General features: G+C 51.5%; 1 long non-coding RNA gene across 1 annotated transcript in view; it reads right to left on the bottom strand.

Moving 5' to 3' along the window:
- The window catches only part of LOC120890759 (uncharacterized), a 53,107-nt gene that overhangs the window by 22,178 nt on the left and 17,199 nt on the right, over positions 1–13,730 (bottom strand). The window contains exon 2 of the long non-coding RNA XR_013427771.1: positions 3,470–3,955. This is a non-coding gene — a long non-coding RNA (uncharacterized LOC120890759). The remainder of the gene's footprint in view (positions 1–3,469; positions 3,956–13,730) is intronic.

The following is a 13,730-nucleotide window of genomic DNA, read 5'->3' as shown; positions in this document are numbered from 1 at the left end:
ACACACTCACCCTGCTCACCCCCTGAGTGGCCTTTCAGGCTCACAGTGAAAGGGACTTATCCACAAATGGGGGATTTGTCATTGTCCCCTTTGTAAAGGCTCTGTTTCCCTGGCCCCACCCCTCCCATCACCAGAATCAGCAGGGTGGCCCGAACGAAGGGGCTTTGGAGGTGAGATGTGTGATGTCCCCAACACCCTTGCTCAGAATCAGGACTCAGGACTTAGCTCAGAACCAGAAAACAATGTTGAGGTGTTTCCTGCCTCCACCACCTCCCCATTTTACAGACAGGGAAACTGAGAGTCAGACGGTGAGGCCTCTCGCTGCCCAGCCTGCCACCCTGTTCGCTCATCTCCACTCTCCTTTGCTTTCAGAATGGAAGAGGCAACAGTGTCAGAACCATGTGTCACCCCATGAGGAAGGATTCCCCATCGCTGCCACCAGTCCTCAAGGACGCGTGGGCAGTGGTTTTGTTGTTCAGCACCAGAAATCAAAAGCTCCAGCCATGAAAGTGGCAGTTCTTGGTTGAACTGCCTTTAAAACAAATAGATACACTGGCCTGACTAATTTAAAACTCAATTCACAAAAGGAAACAAAGCCAAATTGTTCTTTTCCTGTTTCTATTACTTTTGTTCCCACATTTAGACTATTTAATCTAACTTCCTATCCGTGGGTGGGCCTATTGGGGACCAGAGGAGTGGTCACTTGCCCAGCAGGCTGTGTGTACCTGCAGTGGCTGATGCTCCGTCTTTCCTGGCCAGCATTTCAGTTTTGGAAAAATCTCGGCTCCATCGAAATGGTATTCCGAGAACTATCTGGGCTCTGCAGTAGGGTTCGCTCTGGGGACTTGCGCTTTCTAAACTAAATGGCTTTTTAAGAAAAGGATTTGAAACTGTTTTATCTGTGGGGAAATTGCCCTCATCTTTTCGCATTTCTAAACCCTGATCTGGTCCCTCTCTAAGAAGGTGCTTTAGGTGAACCTGGGGCTGGCAAATTCTGCTGGACATTGAGCTGGAGAAAAGATCACACGAGGAAGCCAGCCTCGTGCTTGTCTTTACGCTACTTGAATGGAAAGCTAGAGGTTCATATGTAAACCATTTATCTTTGGCTGGTCCTTTTACAGAGTTTGAGATGAATTCACTAGGAAGTCCATGTTTTCTAAAGTACCCGGGTGACTCCGAAGCTGGCTTTGTTTTGCTTTTGGTTTACTCCTCAGTGTGGTAATAGTATCCTGAGTGTTGCTCTCCAGCTGATATCCGACCACCCTCTTCCACGGGGCAATCCCCCACGGGGATTTATAGCAGGGCTATGAACCGCCCAGTCTCTCTCTGAACATCTGAGGATGTGGATAACATCAACAGTTCATCCCTGAGCCATCCTCATCAACAGACTTTAATCGCCCCCAAGACTGATAACCATCAAAGGCTGTTCATTCCCCGCAAATTATCTAATCCACATGTTGTCCTGTTTGTGTAAACCCCAGCCTGCGAGGATCATAAAATAAATAAGCATGAAATGGTTGACAGTTCCCAATCTCCTCTCACCTAGACAGGCCAGGCTGCGCATCTCAGCCACTGCTGTGACCCCAGCCTCCCTCCAAGAAGGAATGGGGAGCATGGCTTCCTTTGGGGACCATAGCTTCCTTTGGGGACCTATTTGCTGCTGTTTCTGGGACTCTCTCCACACCTGTACTTCTGCCCCATCCTTTCTGCCCCCTCTCCCCTCTCATGCCCCAAAGGAGCCAAAGCTTCATTTCACCAATATGTGAATCATTAAATTCATCTTGTCCTACAAGGAACAGGCACAGTGAATTAAGACACTGGATAATTTGCGAGAAGTAAGCTGTCCGCTGCAAAACAGGGCTGGTAAGAATTTGTAGTGATGCAGGACAGGGAGGGCACGGAAAAAGGAGGCCAGCAGCTCTAGGGGTGCAGGAATGGTAACATTAGAGTATGTTGTCCAGACACAAGCTCAGGGTTGTCCAAGGTGTGCTTGCCTGTGTGCGTGTCTGTGGACCCCAGTGGGACTGGACCCGGAGTGGAGCCCAGTGACCTCCAAATCCCTTTTTGCCTCTGAGATTTCTTCAAGGCTACATCTAAAATCCTGTAATTCCTAAATTCTGTAATTCGTAGATCTTGTACTTCTCTAACAAAACAGACACTCTGACTCTAATGTTCTGTGATTCTAAGAGTCCACGATGCAATGAATCTGTAATTACGAACTATGATTTTCTAATTCATGGGCTGCCATTCCATGGTGCTAATACGCTGCAATTCTAAGATTCTGCTATTCAGTGTTGCTTTAATTTAATATTCTAACACTCCACCATTCTCAAGTTCTGTGATGGTAGGAGACCGTGCTTCTGCATTTCAGTAAATTCCTGTATTTCAGTAAATTTTTATTCCTCTATATTTTGAATGCTCTACAATTCTAGTATTCTAGAATTCTTATCCCATAGTCTTAAATTTCCTTTAGCCTAGCCTTTTATGCTGCTAAGATTTAAAATCTTTTTTTTTAGCAGCATTTTTAGCAGTTTTAAAACACTCTGACTCTATAAATTAATTTTCCAAGAATTCTAACAGTATGATTCCAGTATTCTGGGTTTCTCAGACTCTACAGGGAAAAGTTATTTTTTATTCCACATTCTTTATTTTGAAGACTTCTAAGAGACTTAGTTCTGTGATTTTTTAATTCTGGAGGTTATCATAATTCTAACATTTCTCCTGCCTTTTCATTTCAAAATTCAGAATTCATTTTATCTGCAAAGTAAAGGAATTAAGCTGCAAGTGACAGAGTCAAGGGACCACCACAGCTGTTCCTGAGCAGGAATCTTTCCACAGCTGCGAAGTGACCTGCGGAGGGCTAGTGTACCCAGCCTGGACTCCAGGAACTGCCATGGAGACAAAGGCCTGGGAAGGTGGGGCCAGCCCAGGGTCAGGCAAGGAGTCAGCCCCTCTGCCCTGCGGAGGCCCTCCTCAACAGCCAGGTTGCCAAACATCTGCCAGCGTTTGGATCCCAATTGCTGTCCTTTAAAAGTATCCCTCTCCCTTTCTTGTTCTCCATCAAGGGCTCCCATGACAATCATTTCAAGCAGCTAATGAGTTTCAGATGGGTTCCAGGAGCCAGGGTCCTAGGGACACTCAGGAGGCGGGTTCTTTGGCCCAGTTTTGTGGGGCTGGGGGGAGGGGTCAGAAAGAAGAATCTTTTGTAGCTGACATGTTATGGGGCCATTCTGCCCCTCCCCTCTCAGGCCTGGGGCCAGAACCTGGAAAGTTGCTGGGAGCCCCTTGGTCACTCTGCTCCCAGGGTGTCTGCACCCCATGCTGGCTCTCCCCCTCCAGCTCTGGGCTCTCCACTCTCAATAAGCAGACCCACATGCCCATCACTGTTCTGAACTTGAACGTAATAAAGTCCCAGAAGTTCCATATGAAAGCATCAAGGCTTTCTTGAGGATGAAATGTCCTTACTCACCTGCTAATACAAGCGTCTTTGCAAAAGACAGAAATACTCCTTGTTGAAATGTCATCTTCTATGAAACGGTTACTTTCCAGATGCACCCAGGTAATGCCCGGGAGCTCGCTGCCTGGCCCAGAATAGAGTTGGCTGTGGGATCCAGGAGGTACAGAACCCCCATGCCCACTGGCACTGCGTAGGGGGCATTTCAGCCACCCTGTGACTTCATCCAGATGGCTGCTCACTCCCTTGGAGATCTCCTTCTGCCCCTACAGTTGCCCTGGGACCTTCCATGGGCTGTCTGTGTCCCCAGAGGGCTTTCTCCCTCCTGTATGGGGGTGGGCAGGAGACCAGAAGCTCAGGAGCGGGGCGTCTCAGCCTTCATTTCCAAGGCACTCGCAGAGCCAGGGACCTGGCTGGGATTTCACAGTGGTTCTGTGGCGATCGCACTCCCTGGCTGCCGGGCAACTTCCGCTGCTTTCAAGGTCTAATTTAGGCATCCACCTAAATGAGCAGAACATTGGGAGAGACACACCAATGCATTTCAGAGGAGCTCAGTCCCGGGCCCACCGAGGCCGTTCCCCAGCAGGAATGTAGGGGGTGGGGGGAGTTCTGCAACAGGATGTGTATAGTTTAGGGTTCAGAGGGGGTCTCTCCTGGCAAGAGAGACCAAACCTTATAATTAAGTAACTCTCCGTTTCCTTTAAGATATCAACAACAACAACCACGTTCTCCCCATTGCCTAAACAGGACAAATCCCCGGTTAAGCAGTTCCTGGTGGTCTGCGCTCACACATGTGCGGGAGAAAAAATCCGCCTGGAAGCTGGCCTTCCCTGCCTGCCTCGCAGCAGCCGCTGCCCCTCCCTGCCCCGCCGCGGCCCCCCTCCCCCATTCGCAATTAGGGCTAATCTTTTGTTGCCTGGAAAGTGTAAAAATCACCGGCTTTTCTTTTTGCATGCATAATATCCATTTCCCCTCCAAGTGCAGTTATTTGGTTTGGGAATTACATCTATTTACAAGAGTAGATGTTGCACAAAGGTTGTGTTTATGTGGAAAATTATATCGGTGACACGGGCTGATTGGCATGTGGAGGCTGGGAGAGCAGGCCGAAGAGGCCGGCTCATCAGCTTGGAATAACAAAATGATTGTATTTTCAGCAAAGCTAATTGATCACATACCTCGCCGGGCTATCTGTTTACTCAAAGGCCATCCAGGCCCTGGGAAGGTGCAGAGGAGAGAGCCCCGGGCGGTGGTCACTGCCAGGCCCAGTCGGCCAAGGCGCTGGGGGTGTGGGGTGGAGACAAGAGGATGGGAGGGGTCATGGGGTTGGGCAGTTGGACAGAGACAGGAGGACTCTGTTCTCCTTGGGAAACCAGACCCAGAACCCAATACAGTGACTGTGTCCTTTCTTAGGACCCAGGAATTCCGTGTGGTCACCACAGGCGTGGGGAAGGGCTAGCCGGAGTAGGATCAGGAGAGAGAATGATTTCATTCCCTTCCTCTATTCTGTTTGAAAAGCTGCCCCCACAACAGGCTTTTGGAGGGGTGCTTGGCTGCTGCTCTGAGCCGCGATGGGAGCAAGAGCTCTGCAATCGTGGCTTTGTGACTCTCAGTGCAGCCCAGGACCAGGGAGGCTGGACGGGCAATCCTGCAGTGGTGGGGAGGGCAGTGCCCACGGGAACAGCAGCAGCCCCACCCGACCCACTGACTCCCAGCCTGTGGGAACAAAGCCCCTGTTTCTAGAGGAAGAAGGCTGCTATTTTCTGGTTTATTGGGCTGTATTCCTGTGCCCTAGTTGACCAAGTGGGTGAGAGGTCTCCCAGAGAAAGATGAGCTCCTCCAAACTGACCCACACACCATCAGGCCTCCTGGGCCCCATAGCTCAAGCTACCTAAAAAGCCAGTCAGGACTGTATTTCCTCCCTGGAGTCAAAACTCCAGTGGTGTGGGGGCAGAAAACAAAACAGTTGGCCATAGTTAAGCAAGTACTTGAATTGAAAATGACCAGTTTTTCTAAAAATAACTGGTTGGGAATTAGCAGAGGGACTGATTAATTTACCAGTCACTTTGCAAACATGAAGTTCCTTTGAGAGCCACTGATTAAAAATAATCTGACCATGGCTGTTCCCCATATTATATTATGAGGATGGTTGGTTATTTTGCAAACTCATTTGGACTCAGTCACATTACTAGTTACTTCGTGTCGGGGGTGGGTGGGAGGACGGTTGTTGGGGATCAAACTCGGGGCCTCACACGAGCTAGGAAAGTGCTCTATTGCTGAGCTCCACTCCCAACCCTACTAATCACTCTTTTAAAACAATTAGGCATAAGCCCAGGAACCTGGTGCAGTGCACATGCCTGTAATCCCAATGGTTTAGGAGGCTGAGGCAAAAGGACCTCGAGTTCAAAGCCAGCCTCAGAAAAAGCAAGGCGCTAAGCATCCTGTTTCTAAATAAAATACAAAATAGGGCTGGGGATATGGCTCAATGGTCGAGTGCCCCTGAGTTCCATCCCCAATACCCACCCACCCTAAAAAACAAACAAACAAACAAAAAACAATTAGGCATGAGTTCCTGCCTCAGTTTGACAGGTTCTAGCCATGATTTGGTCTCTTTTCGTGGCTGATCAACTTCAGATTTAGTTAATATTTCCTAAAGCACAGATTGAAAAAAAACTTGAGAACAATCAATAAACATCCTTACTGATTTCCTGGAGTAATTCTGAAATCCTCAGAGAACTTCGAAACTACCCACCTTGCTTTATAAATGTGGAAACTAAGGCCTGGAATATTCTAGTCCTTGCCTGTCCCTGCTGGTGACATGTGAGCGGGGTTGTGTATTATTTGGGGTCCTTGGATCAGGTGATACCGAATAAACTTCAGGTGCTTTTCCTCCAAACTCAGTCACGAGGTTTTTCCTCCTCCCTCCAGGTCCCAGCCATGTGAGTCCAGTTTGGAATACTCTAGATATTGCTGAATCAACCTCCTGGTAGCACTGTGTACATGTGTATTCGTCCACCACAGCATTTCAAAATCTCTGGCCCTTCTGAAGACAAGCCGTTTATTAATGTGGTGCTCTTCAAATTGTTTTTTAATTGGAAACATTTTGCAATGAAAGAACATTAATAAAACCTGAATCCAAATCAAACTTCTCTGTGTATGTTATTTTTACTCTGCAGTCAAATGCTTTTATTAGATTTAAAACTTTCACTATGCTTTTTATCTCTGGCTGTATAATGTTCTACAATAAAAAAAAAATTGCCCAATGACTCTGAAGTCTGGCAAAATAATATACTTTCTTGGATGTCTCTGTGTGTTGCCAATTAGCTTTGCTGTGAACGCAGGGCCCCATCCATCACCCGCCTCTGGGTGGCTGTAATGGAGACCTAATTTGTTTCATATGCCCCGTGCTCTGAACCATTCCACAGTGCGTCCAACCTGCTGAGGAGCAGCCTGGCCTGGCCCGGGAGGAGATGAATGACAAGCAAAATCCCCAGACAAGCCAACGGGACCCTTTATCAGAAATCAACTGCTCTGCTGGCCCAGTGGGGAAACCCAGGCCCTCTGTGCCTCCTTCCACCCAGCTCCCCCCGACGTGGTTCTCTCTCCTCCACCTCTTCTCCCCTTCCTTGACCCAAAAGACCCAGCACTCACAGGCCAGGCGAGGCCTTGAGTGGAGAATGGAAAACTTTGCCTTTTCTTCCAACTTCCCAGGCCTGGCTGCTGTCCTCGCCCCTCCCTGCAGGGTTCCCACCCCCTCCCACCTACTCCTTTTACAAGCCCCACTTTTAAACCTCCAGTTCCCTAGGAATTTTATGAATGCTCAGCACCAGCCAAAATAAACTCGTAAAGAAAAAAAGTTTCTAAAGAAGGTCAGAGACCCGCACAGCAAGTGCTAAGCGGTAAATACAAAAGTTCTTCGGGTTCCTGGGAGCAGTGCTCTGGGTGGTGGAAGGTTGGGGTCAACGGAGGGAAAGAGAGGACAAGGGGAAGAAGGAATGAAGACTGTGAAGGAGAGAAGTCTCCAGGCCCTCGACTCAACAGTGTTTATTTTTTTAAAAAGAAAAGCTCTATAGTTTGAACCCTCATTTTATCGATGGTAGAGGCCAGAGAGGTGGGAGGAGGGATTCATCCAAAGTCACACAGCAAGCTGGCCTGTCCAACGAGGGGAATAAAGGAAGGAGCCTCAGGGTGGTAGAACTGAGTCCTGACCAGCAGAACTTTCTGCGATGATGGAAATGTTCCAGGCCTGTGCCGTCCAGTCTGCTGGGCACTCACCGCCTACGGCCACTAAATTCCCTTGGAAATTCAGTCTCACAGTCCACCATTCAAGGCCAAGGTCTCGGACAGCACAGAGATGATACAGTTCCACTGCCGTGACTGCTGTAAAGCCAGCAATCCTCAGCCCTGGGAGAGGTGCTGGGGACACAGACATGGGACCAGGGCCACTCCACCACACACTTGCCCCTGAGTCGTGAAGCATGGTGTCCTCTGTTTGCCCATCTGTGAAAGAGCACCCAGGGGCCTGCGGCTGTCCTCTCCCCTCCTCTCACTCCCAGGGCGTCCAGCACGAGACAGGTTCTCCACCATAACAGGAGTCTCAGACCCTTAGGGCTGGAAAAGGCTTTAAAGGAACTTAATGGGCCCACTCCCAGGACAGCAATGTGCCCCGTGGCCTCCCAGAGAGTGGCCTGTCCACACATGATTTGCACACTCCAGAGGGGAGACCTCACACCTCACTCTCCCCAGGTCAGGGAGTCTCTTTCTAAACAGTGGGATGATTAGACTATACTCTAAAATCTACCTCCAATCCCTTCACTTGTAAGTCCCCACCGTGGCTCTGCTCCTCAGAGTTTCACAATATTAACTTTGCTTTTTTTCTTCTACGTAATGTTCCAAGAGTCCAATAGAATCCGTTTCCTCCCTGTTCCTCTTCAAACATGGAGCTCATCACGGAATGCCTGATTCTCCACGTAAACAACTCAGCAAAGAATTGCAGCCCTCCCTGGATCTAGAGACTGTTCTTCTTCTGTTAATGCCACCTACACTTTTAGTGACTCTATGACTCCCTAGGTTCAAGCCGGTTTGAGACTGAGTAACCCACCTGGGTCATATGCATGTCTCCGACTAAGTTGGCCCAGTGGTCAAGAGGGTGAATATGGATCTGCTAGAGCCCTTTGACCTAGGCAAGCGGGGGCCCCTCCTCTTGTGCCACTTTGGAGCATCCCCCTCTAACTTTTCTAAATCTCTCTCCAATGCCTGAGGCTGGCATAGGTGGGACAGTCTGAGCCCAGACTGAGGCAGGCACAGGCCCTGGTCGGTTTCTCTCCACACACCTCTCGTTCCACTACTTCATGCCTAGGGTCAACGAGGCGTCCCAAGGAGATCTAGGATTCATTCTGTGGCTTCATCTAGAGGTTCCATGGCTAGACCCTGGTCCCAGTACAGTATCCTGGCAAATAGATCACTTCCACTGGCCAATGTAGAAGTTCTTCTGTCGGTACCTATGAAAGTAGATCTCTAGAATAGTGGGGTGGGGTGATTTTAGGTGACTCGATTGTTTCTAGATCCTAGAGGCGATCGATTCTAGAGGCAATCTTGGTTCCGGTGCCCACAATTCATCCCTCCTCCACGGGGATCGAAAGAAGCAGACGGTGACATCCGAATGGGTTTCAGGAATAAGTCAGAGAGGAGAGGAGAGAGTTCCAGACTGGGAGGAGTGTGTACAGAGAGGTGTCTAAGGGAGATGTGGCTTGGGCAGGTCTTAGCTATTTGGAACCCGGGTTTCCTTGTTTATAAGACAGAATCGGCTCACAGGGTCAGGACTTCACATAGTCAGCCCTGTGCAGGTGCCAGGGACAGTCACAGGAGGAGGGCAAATGCACTCTTCAGGAACCCAGATGAGGCAGAGCAGCTACACAGAGGCTGTTCCAGGGAGTGGCCCCTCCACACAGAAGCCTACCAAGGGTTTGGCTGACTCCAGCTGGGGCAGCAGAGGCAGCTCACTGACTCCTGGCCTTGGGCTCAGTCTGGAAGGAAGCATCAGTCAGAAATGTTGGGCTGAGGAGTTGGGAAGGGCCTTCCAGTGAGCAGAGGGAACAGCAGAGGTATAAGAAGTCGCAGCAGCTGAGAGTCAGGGTCTGGAGAGTGGTTGCCAGTGGGGGACAGTACATGCTGACTGTGGCTGCAGATGAGGCTGGAATTGGAGGCCAGAGGCTGAGCAGCCTTGAATGACCTTGATCACCAGGTGGCATTGCACTTTGGAGGTTTTCAGCCAGAAAGTCACGTGGTCCGACTTTCAGTTTAAAGTTTCTCTGGAAGCCAGTGTGGAGGCTGGACTGATGAGTGAGAGGCTGGGAAATCCAGGGAAGGCCAGTAGGATACTCAGGGGGAGATGGTGAGACCACAACCTCATCATGGAGGGGATGGGGGTGAGGCTGGACCCTCAGAATCCACAGGGACCTGGTGATTAGTGAGGGTGTGCGGTCAGGAAGAGGTGGGGTTGGAATGACTCAGGTCTGCGTTGTGATTGTTTTCCAGAAGGAAAACCCACGATCAAGGGTGGTGATACGAGCTAGAGCTGATTGAGCGCTTGCTATGTGCTGGGCAATATGCTAGGCACTTCATACACATGACCTCATTTCATCTTCTCAGCGATTCTCTAAAAAAGGTGGCTCTCCATGTTATCCTCTACTTTGCAGATGAGGAAACTGGCTCAGAAAGGTTAGCAACTTGCCCAGCGTCACATAGCAGGCCCAGGGCTGGCATTCGGGGCAGCCCTCTGCACCTCCACCCGCCCTTCCTCTTGCTTTTCTCCCCAGTTGGGCTCAGCTGCTGGGTTCCTGCCAGGCCATCCACACCCTGCCTGGCCACCCAGGCACTCAGGCGTGGGTGTGGCCCCTCCCCCAGTGTTCTCCCACCCAGGAGCGCGGCCTCCTCAACTCAGGGAGCCCCACTCTCGCTCAGCACTCCGCTTATCCAAGCACCTGCGACGTATTTGGCCCATTCTGTGCCAGGCCTGTGGGGACCGGAGAGGTGGGGAGGACAGATTTGGCCCTTGCCCGTGTCCTCAGTCCTAGACAGGTCTCTGCAGAGACCCCTGCCCAGTGGTCCCAACGTACCACTTCCGTCTTTCTAGTCTCCAGGCCTTTCCTGTGTGTTCTTGGCCCTGTCCTGGTGGAACCTGTTGTATTTCCGTTTGCTGTGGGCATCTGCCCCACCAGAGGCAGCTCCCTGTTACAGACTGAAGCGTGTCCCCCCAAATGTACATGTTGAAGTCCTAACTCCCAGTGCCTCAAAATGCAGCTGTGTTTGGAGATGAGGTCTTTAAAGGGTCATCGATTCAGGCCTAATCCAATAGACCTGCTGTCTGAAAGAAGAAGAGATCAGGACACAGATGGGTCCAGAGGGAGGACCCTGGAAAGACACAGGGAGAAGATGGTCAATGACAGGCCAAGAAGGAAGGCTCTGGAAGAAACCAACCCTGCCTCCACCTTGACCTCTGACTTCCCTCCTTCAGAACCCTGAGACAATACATTTCTGCTATTTAAGCCACCCAGCATGTGGCATTTTGTTACAGCAGGCCTGGCTGACTAGTGCACTCCCTGAGGGACTCTGGCTTGTTTACCCAGCATCCATCCTCACCCATGATCAGCCTCTCAGTATGGGTTTGGTGGTGGTTGTGTGTGGGTGTGAGTGATGCTGATATATGTCTTGTGTGCAAGGACTGGGAAGTAGCAGGATGTGTGTGCCAGGGACATGTGTTCCAGTGCGAGCAGGTGTGGTGGGTGTGGAGTCTAAGCCTTGATGGTGCCGTGTGTATGTGTGAGCTTTCCATGCAAGTGTGCCTCTGAGCACATCCAGACAAGTGTGTGTGCCTGTTTCTGGGCATCTGAGAGTGTCAGGGATGGCATCTGGGGACCCAGGTCTTGGTCTCTGTGTGCCTAAGTGTGTCCTTGACTTGCATATGTCCCTCTCACTTTTTGGGGGGATGTCCCAGCAATGGGGTCTCTGCCTCAACTGAAGACTAGGAGGTGTGGTGGCTGCCAGCTCTCCATGGCGCTTGCTCAGATAATAAGCTCATGAAGTGGGAGGGGCAGGCGGACACATCAGCTCTCATGGGCTGGGCCTTGAGGGGCCAGCAGTAGACCTTGGACCTGTCCTAGTCCTCCCACACACAAAAGGGGTTGCTCCCCTCCCTGCCCCCCCTGCACAGACCCTGCACCCTTCAGTCCTCAGACCTGGGCTTATGTGGCCTGCCCTTCCTCCGCAGCAGTGCCTCCTACACCACATTCACTGCCTCTGACTGAGATGAAGATGCATCAAGATAAGGCCAGCTCCCTTCCTCCCCCTGCTGTTTCTCCTTGCCCTCCCCCCCAGGGGAGGTGAGGGGCAGGGTACAAAAAAAATGTGGTCAGCAAGAGTTCTAGCTTTTCTTTGCAAAAGCCTAATCTTGGGACGCCTGTGAAGCTCTGCAGAGGACGGGGAGAGCAGGGCTTCTCTTCTGAAGCTGAAGCCAAGAAGGGAGAGACTGGGGAAGGGGCAGGGCTCCTGAGGGTTGTGCAGAGGAACTGAGCGATGTCTGTGGGTCCCGGCTCCCACGGGGAAGGACAGCCTTTGGGGGGAGAAGGCCTGTGTGGGAGGAGTGTCTACCCAGATACGCCCAAGACCCTACCTTGGCCTCCAGAGACCTGGACGCTCCCCACTCTTTCCTTTCCTCTGCTTCTCATGTGGGCCTCCCTTGGGACCCCTGATTTCTGGATTTGTCCTCCTTTCAGGCTTCTACACCTCCAGGTCACACTGCCTGTGACACCCTTCCCCAAGTGCAGCTCAGAGACCACTTCTTCCTGGAAGCCTTCCAAACGGCCTCCTCCCAGCTGGAAGGGGACTCCAGGTGTCCCCAGGGTTTCTTTTGGATTCCACGGATACTTTTCCTACAGTTCTATTCACTGTATGTCAACCCGCAGACGGTGAGCGGCTCAAAGGCAGAAAATGCACGAGGTGCATCCTGAGGCCCTGAGCAGAGTGCGGTGTGGACACCTAGTAGGCGTTCTGTGAGTGAGTGATGTGGCTCCCTCTTCTTTCTCCTCCAGGCATCTTCTCTGACCATACAGAGGGGCTGGGAGGGGAAGGGGGGATGGGATTTCAAACCAGCCATTTATTAATCTTCATGGATCTCTCTAAAATAGAGCTAAGAAGTCCCCTTGATTTGAGAACAGAAAAAGAGCTGGCCACAAACACACTGCTGACCACAAAGTCCCCAGCAGCCCCTGAGCATGGCCCAGCTTTCTGTGGCCAGCCCACCCGACCCTCCTCTGCTGGGGAGTCTCGACCCACTGTGGTCCAGCAGGAGGCCCTCAACGGGGACAGTGGGGCCCTGCAGAAGGCCCAGCTGGCAGCTCACGGTGTGTGGAAGCCACCCCTCCTGACACGTCATCTGTCAAGGCGGCATTTCCTTGGAGAGCGGCTCCTGGTGGGACCCTCTTCCCTGCAAGGAGCTCTCCTCAGGTGCAGCAGAGTTCATCGGCAGGTGATGGGGAAGCAGAGGCCTCCTGGGAAGGTTCACTTCCACCAGAAATGACGAATGGATGTCCTCAGCCCCAGGACTCGGCCCAAGCACGTTCCAGTGGGCAGAACAGCACGTGCAGGTTGAGGGGCTGGGAGCTCAGAGGACAGGAGGGACCCTGGTGCCGCTCACCTCTCACTCCACCCAGCCCTCCGAGTCCCTGAGGCTGTGGAGCAGCTGAGAGACTTGGAGAGAGCCAGAGCCAGACATCTAGGGGTGCAGAGACGGAGGAGAGATGGGCAGAGAGGAGATGGGGAATCAGAGAGCCAGACAGAGGGCAGAGAAAGCCACCCAAAGACAGAAACTGTGACAAATGGGATGAAGGACACACTCAAGAGCAAAAACAGGGACGAGGAAGATGAGATGATCAGAGGAGGGAGAAGTGCAAACCAACCCCAGGGAAGACCCCATGGTGGGGATGGGGGACCATAGACGAGGAAAAAGAAAGGGAGAGGGAGAGGGAGAGGGATCAGAACAGAAAGGTAGTCAGAGGAAGATGGAGGGAGGGCCTGGGACGCAGTGGAGGAATGAGGTCCAGGGAGAGAGGGAAGGAGAAGCACAGGGACTCTGTGGAGAGGAAACCACATCTCTGTGATCTTGTGTGGAAGATGTGGGTTTGTTCCTCGTTGGTTTAGAACAACACAGGGACCATTCAGACCCCAGGACTGTCAGGCAAACCTGCTTGCCTTCTCTCCCCTTCCTGGCCAGCAGCAGGTC

Source organism: Ictidomys tridecemlineatus, chromosome 11 (assembly GCF_052094955.1).
Source record: "Ictidomys tridecemlineatus isolate mIctTri1 chromosome 11, mIctTri1.hap1, whole genome shotgun sequence".
Taxonomy (NCBI): domain Eukaryota; kingdom Metazoa; phylum Chordata; class Mammalia; order Rodentia; family Sciuridae; genus Ictidomys; species Ictidomys tridecemlineatus.
This window is presented reverse-complemented; position numbering and strand designations above follow the sequence as displayed.